The sequence below is a fragment of the Coregonus lavaretus genome, assembly GCF_964263955.1.
Source record: "Coregonus lavaretus genome assembly, contig: HAP1_SCAFFOLD_873, whole genome shotgun sequence".
Taxonomy (NCBI): domain Eukaryota; kingdom Metazoa; phylum Chordata; class Actinopteri; order Salmoniformes; family Salmonidae; genus Coregonus; species Coregonus lavaretus.
Genome location: NW_028164075.1, coordinates 24305 through 31153, shown reverse-complemented (window position 1 = coordinate 31153; position 6849 = coordinate 24305). Strand labels below are relative to the sequence as shown.

General features: G+C 40.0%; 1 long non-coding RNA gene across 4 annotated transcripts; it reads left to right on the top strand.

Moving 5' to 3' along the window:
* Nucleotides 1-1689: 1689 nt before the first annotated feature.
* LOC311117485 lies at nucleotides 1690-6058 on the top strand. Of its 4 annotated transcripts, none has more exons than XR_014611634.1 (6): nucleotides 1690-3629; nucleotides 3700-3882; nucleotides 4040-4103; nucleotides 4320-4963; nucleotides 5082-5757; nucleotides 5935-6058. It is a non-coding gene; the product is annotated as an uncharacterized lncRNA (long non-coding RNA). The 4 variants fall into 4 exon arrangements; XR_014611635.1 differs by having other exon boundaries at nucleotides 3668-3882; XR_014611636.1 differs by having other exon boundaries at nucleotides 1690-3855; nucleotides 4002-4103.
* The last annotated feature ends 791 nt before the right edge of the window (nucleotides 6059-6849 follow it).

Genomic DNA, 6849 nt, shown 5'->3' with positions numbered 1-6849 from the left:
CAGTCTGACGGATTAATCTGGGTTTGGCGGATGCCAGGAGAACGCTACCTGCCCCAATGCATAGTGCCAACTGTAACGTTTGGTGGAGGAGGGATAATCGTCTGGGGCTGTTTTTCATGGTTCCGGCTAGGCCCCTTAGTTACAGTGAAGGGAAATTCATTGAGGATTGCAGTTGTTTTGATTGATTGTAGTGGTTTATTAGTTGACATTGTGATGTTGAGGTTGCGGTGTTGAGGTTGCGGTGTTGAGGTTGAGGTGGCGGTGTTGAGGTTGCGGTGTTGAGGTTGAGGTGGCGGTGTTGAGGTTGCGGTGTTGAGGTTGATGTTGAGGTTGAGGTTGAGGTTGCGGTGTTGAGGTTGAGGTGTTGAGGTTGCGGTGTTGAGGTTGAGGTGGCGGTGTTGAGGTTGCGGTGTTGAGGTTGTGAGGTTGCGGTGTTGAGGTTGCGGTGTTGAGGTGTTGAGGTTGTTCCTTGTTTTTATTCTTCATGTTTTAATTGAAATGTAAAATTGTTCTTTCTGTTGTAAGAAAATGTTTGTTCTCAGGGCACCGTTGGGAATGAGACCCTAGTCTCAATTGGGCTACCCTGAATAAATAAAAGTAAAAAATTAATGTAATTATAGAAGGGCGTTTAGACTACTGTATGCACATCAAGAGTTGTGTTCAGTCACAACAATCATAGCTGCTGAATATCTGAAGAATCCTAATAGATCTATCATAACGGAATCAAACTGAACCTTGAACAATTTAAACATGAAGGAATTGCACACAAGGTAGCCTCCGGTGGCCTGCTCCATAGAGATAGATAGAGGACTCATCTTTATATCTGTGCCATTATAGTATAACAGCAAGTGCAACGCCATCGAGGCAATGTCCATATTGACATGACTCCAACCGGGTCATCGGGAGGGATCAGCCAATAAAGTTGGAAGTCCCACCCAGTTGACTATATTAAAACGGCGGAAGCCCTCTAAGGCGCTGCCCATGCTAAAGCAACTTTCTGGCCACTAGAGGCCTCTATCATTCTCTATGGCCTGCGCCAAGCCTGTCTGCAGGGTATATTGTGCCATAGCGCCCTCTGGTGGCTTATTAACGCCCAAAAAGGACTTTATGGGATAGTATTTATTATTATTATTATTATCAGTTATAAATAGAGAGTAATGAGAAGAAAATGTTCATAATTAATGTCACTATTGGTTGCATGGGGCAGACCTAGCAGTCTAAACTCCACTCCATGGTGAAGGAAGTTAATGAACTTCACCAACTGAGTGGAGAAGAGACCAGGCTTTGTGGAATCGAGCAAAAAGTAGTTGGTTGTAATTGATTAATGTTTATTGAAAAAGTATGGATTTCAGCAAACAAATAAAGACACACGACTACAGAGGACAAACATAGGTACAAGGTAGGCGTCTCATGATTTAAATTTTTTTAAGTATTGACCTTGGGCGAATAGATGTAGTCGGAGCTAGATTCCACAAAGCCTGGTCTCTTCTCCACTCAGTTGGTGAAGTTCATTAACTTCCTTCACCATGGAGTGGGGTTCAGTCCGCTAGGGGCAGGCCTTGAGTTGTAGCCTATAGCCTATTGGCCTACCTGAATTAGTTCAATGACTAAAAAGAAAGTAAAGGTGGTGAATGTATTGTATCTTAATAATATGGCAATACTAACGAGGTGTCTATTCTCCAGGTCAGTTGATCAGCACTTCTCTCCTGTCTGTCTGCCAGCGAGGAGGAGGTCTCTGCGGGTTGTTCATTTACGTCACCCCCCTTCAATCCCTTCCTCCTTCCGTCCTGCTCTTCACACAACGTCAACGGGGACACAACGTTCAAAGTGGTTTCTCATATTAAAACCCACCACAGTCACTTCGCCACCATAAACCTCTTTTGGAACCAGGTGAGTTGAATATCTGTTCATTGGTGAAATAAAGGCGGAAACACTAGACCGGCCGGCGAGGCGACTGTGTTTCTAGTCTAGCGTCATTTATCACATTCCTTTTCACTAGCTCTGAAAATGATTCTCTGCACATCGCGATTGTGTAATGTGTTGTTTCCGGGTTTGTTTCGTTATCTTTATGTCGGCTAATATTGGATTGTCAACAAACAGCCCATCTACGTCAGCCACTATGTAGCCAAAATGTCGTCTTTTCTTTTACTTCCACATTCTATGTCCCATGCGACAAACAGATGGCGCCGTGAGGGGGGATGGAGAGAATGGGAAAGAGACCCATAAAGGAGTAGCGAGGCAACACTAGGTGTCCCCATGTCAGAGCTGACTAGCGGGTCGGGTCCAACCTGTCTCTAGTAGGCCCGTCCAGACCCTGTCTTTCTTCAACTTAGTTTTCCTGTTAAGTTATCGACCCATTTAAAGATACAGCGTGTTCAGAGGCTAATAATGACCAGCCAATTGAAACAATTACTGATGGTTCTTGTGCTGTTGGATACATTTGGTACAACCATGGAGGAATGGTTAGGCTACTTTGAAACCGATAATGTAGGCATGTCAGGTCTGAGTTGGTACAGATACATTGTTCTCAACATTGCATCAACATGCAGTAGACTCAAGGCTGAAGCTAATTGTTCCAAATGAATGGTTTTCTAACCCATTCTCTAGTCTTTTGTAAAGCATAAAAATTAGCATCATTAGCCTACCTCAACTACAGCTTTTTAAAGTTATAATCTAGTCCAGGGGTATTCAAACCTAGCCCTATGAGGTCTGGGGTACTGCTGGTATTCAAACCTGGCCCTATGAGGTCCGGGGTACTGCTGGTATTCAAACCTGGCCCTATGAGGTCTGGGGTACTGCTGGTATTCAAACCTGGCCCTATGAGGTCCGGGGTACTGCTGGTATTCAAACCTGGCCCTATGAGGTCTGGGGTACTGCTGGTATTCAAACCTGGCCCTATGAGGTCTGGGGTACTGCTGGTATTCAAACCTGGCCCTATGAGGTCTGGGGTACTGCTGGTATTCAAACCTGGCCCTATGAGGTCTGGGGTACTGCTGGTATTCAAACCTGGCCCGACGAGGTCCGGGGTACTGCTGGTATTCAAACCTGGCCCTATGAGGTCTGGGGTACTGCTGGTATTCAAACCTGGCCCTATGAGGTCCGGGGTACTGCTGGTATTCAAACCTGGCCCTATGAGGTCTGGGGTACTGCTGGTATTCAAACCTGGCCCTATGAGGTCCGGGGTACTGCTGGTATTCAAACCTGGCCCTATGAGGTCTGGGGTACTGCTGGTATTCTGTTCTACCTGATAATGAATTGCACCCACCTGGTGTCCCAGGTCTAAATGATTAGAGGGGGGGGGGGGGAAAGCAGTGGAACTGGCTTCAAGGTCCAGATTTGAATTTAGGGGTCTAGTCAATTGACAATGACTGTACAATATGAGGAGGTGTCCACTGTCAGAAACAGACATGTTAGTAGGCTACAATACAGTCAGATATTTAGGCAACACAGTGCTATGGATTATTGTACGGCATTACAGGTAGGCCTAATGTAATAGATCATTAATAGTAGTCAGATGTTGGTGAATAAGCAAGGGACCCAATGTCGCAGGCAGTGCACTGATAGTCTGGTATAGTAGATTATAGTAATGTCATGGAGGTGGTATAGTAGATTATAGTAATGTCATGGAGGTGGTATAGTAGATTATAGTAATGTAATGGTCATGGAGGTGGTATAGTAGATTATAGTAATGTCATGGAGGTGGTATAGTAGATTATAGTAATGTCATGGAGGTGGTATAGTAGATTATAGTAATGGTCATGGAGGCGGTATAGTAGATTATAGTAATGTCATGGAGGTGGTATAGTAGATTATAGTAATGGAGGTGGTATAGTAGATTATAGTAATGTAATGGAGGTGGTATAGTAGATTATAGTCATGGAGGTGGTATAGTAGATTATAGTAATGGAGGTGGTATAGTAGATTATAGTAATGGAGGTGGTATAGTAGATTATAGTAATGGAGGTGGTATAGTAGATTATAGTAATGTAATGGTCATGGAGGTGGTATAGTAGATTATAGTAATGTCATGGTCATGGAGGTGGTATAGTAGATTATAGTAATGTCATGGAGGTGGTATAGTAGATTATAGTAATGTCATTGAGGTGGTATAGTAGATTATAGTAATGTCATGGTCATGGAGGTGGTATAGTAGATTATAGTAATGGAGGTGGTATAGTAGATTATAGTAATGTAATGGTCATGGAGGTGGTATAGTAGATTATAGTAATGGAGGTGGTATAGTAGATTATAGTAATGGAGGTGGTATAGTAGATTATAGTAATCTAATGGAGGTGGTATAGTAGATTATAGTAATGGAGGTGGTATAGTAGATTATAGTAATGTCATGGAGGTGGTATAGTAGATTATAGTAATGGAGGTGGTATAGTAGATTATAGTAATGTAATGGAGGTGGTATAGTAGATTATAGTAATGTCATGGAGGTGGTATAGTAGATTATAGTAATGTAATGGTGGTGGTATAGTAGATTATAGTAATGTCATGGAGGTGGTATAGTAGATTATAGTAATGTCATTGAGGTGGTATAGTAGATTATAGTAATGTCATGGAGGTGGTATAGTAGATTATAGTAATGTCATGGAGGTGGTATAGTAGATTATAGTAATGTCATGGAGGTGGTATAGTAGATTATAGTAATGTCATGGAGGTGGTATAGTAGATTATAGTAATGGAGGTGGTATAGTAGATTATAGTAATGGAGGTGGTATAGTAGATTATAGTCATGGAGGTGGTATAGTAGATTATAGTAATGGAGGTGGTATAGTATATTATAGTAATGGAGGTGGTATAGTAGATTATAGTAATGGAGGTGTTATAGTAGATTATAGTAATGTCATGGAGGTGGTATAGTAGATTATAGTAATGTAATGGTCATGGAGGTGGTATAGTAGATTATAGTAATGGTCATGGAGGCGGTATAGTAGATTATAGTAATGTAATGGAGGTGGTATAGTAGATGATAGTAATGGAGGTGGTTTAGTAGATTATAGTAATGTAATGGAGGTGGTATAGTATATTATAGTAATGTCATGGAGGTGGTATAGTAGATTATAGTAATGGAGGTGGTATAGTAGATTATAGTAATGTAATGGAGGTGGTATAGTAGATTATAGTAATGTCATGGAGGTGGTATAGTAGATTATAGTAATGTAATGGTGGTGGTATAGTAGATTATAGTAATGTCATGGAGGTGGTATAGTAGATTATAGTAATGTCATTGAGGTGGTATAGTAGATTATAGTAATGTCATGGAGGTGGTATAGTAGATTATAGTAATGTCATGGAGGTGGTATATTAGATTATAGTAATGTCATGGAGGTGGTATAGTAGATTATAGTAATGGAGGTGGTATAGTAGATTATAGTAATGGAGGTGGTATAGTAGATTATAGTCATGGAGGTGGTATAGTAGATTATAGTAATGGAGGTGGTATAGTAGATTATAGTAATGGAGGTGGTATAGTAGATTATAGTAATGGAGGTGTTATAGTAGATTATAGTAATGTCATGGAGGTGGTATAGTAGATTATAGTAATGTAATGGTCATGGAGGTGGTATAGTAGATTATAGTAATGGTCATGGAGGCGGTATAGTAGATTATAGTAATGTAATGGAGGTGGTATAGTAGATTATAGTAATGGAGGTGGTTTAGTAGATTATAGTAATGTAATGGAGGTGGTATAGTATATTATAGTAATGTCATGGAGGTGGTATAGTAGATTATAGTAATGTCATGGAGGTTGTATAGTATATTATAGTAATGTCATGGAGGTGGTATAGTAGATTATAGGAATGTCATGGAGGTGTTATAGTAGATTATAGTAATGTAATGGAGGTGGTATAGTAGATTATAGTAATGGAGGTGGTATAGTAGATTATAGTAATGGAGGTGGTATAGTAGATTATAGTAATGGAGGTGGTATAGTAGATTATAGTAATGTAATGGAGGTGGTATAGTAGATTATAGTAATGGAGGTGGTATAGTAGATTATAGTAATGGAGGTGGTATAGTAAATTATAGTAATGTAATGGAGGTGGTATAGTAGATTATAGTCATGGAGGTGGTATAGTAGATTATAGTAATGGAGGTGGTATAGTAGATTATAGTAATGGAGGTGGTATAGTAGATTATAGTAATGGAGGTGGTATAGTAGATTATAGTAATGTAATGGAGGTGGTATAGTAGATTATAGTAATGGAGGTGGTATAGTAGATTATAGTAATGGAGGTGGTATAGTAGATTATAGTAATGTAATGGAGGTGGTATAGTAGATTATAGTCATGGAGGTGGTATAGTAGATTATAGTAATGGAGGTGGTATAGTAGATTATAGTAATGGAGGTGGTATAGTAGATTATAGTAATGTAATGGAGGTGGTATAGTAGATTATAGTCATGGAGGTGGTATAGTAGATTATAGTAATGGAGGTGGTATAGTAGATTATAGTAATGGAGGTGGTATAGTAGATTATAGTAATGGAGGTGGTATAGTAGATTATAGTAATGTAATGGAGGTGGTATAGTAGATTATAGTAATGTCATGGAGGTGGTATAGTAGATTATAGTAATGGAGGTGGTATAGTAGATTATAGTAATGGAGGTGGTATAGTAGATTATAGTAATGTCATGGAGGCGGTATAGTAGATTATAGTAATGGAGGTGGTATAGCTCTATAGATGTTCTCTCTGTCATGTTGTTGAAGCTGTATAGATGTTCTCTCTGTCATGTTGTTGAAGCTGTATAGATGTTCTCTCTGTCATTCTCGTTCTCTCTCTCTTTCTCCCTCTCATTCTATTGGTGACTGGGCTTTGTGTCATCATGTCACTGTGTCA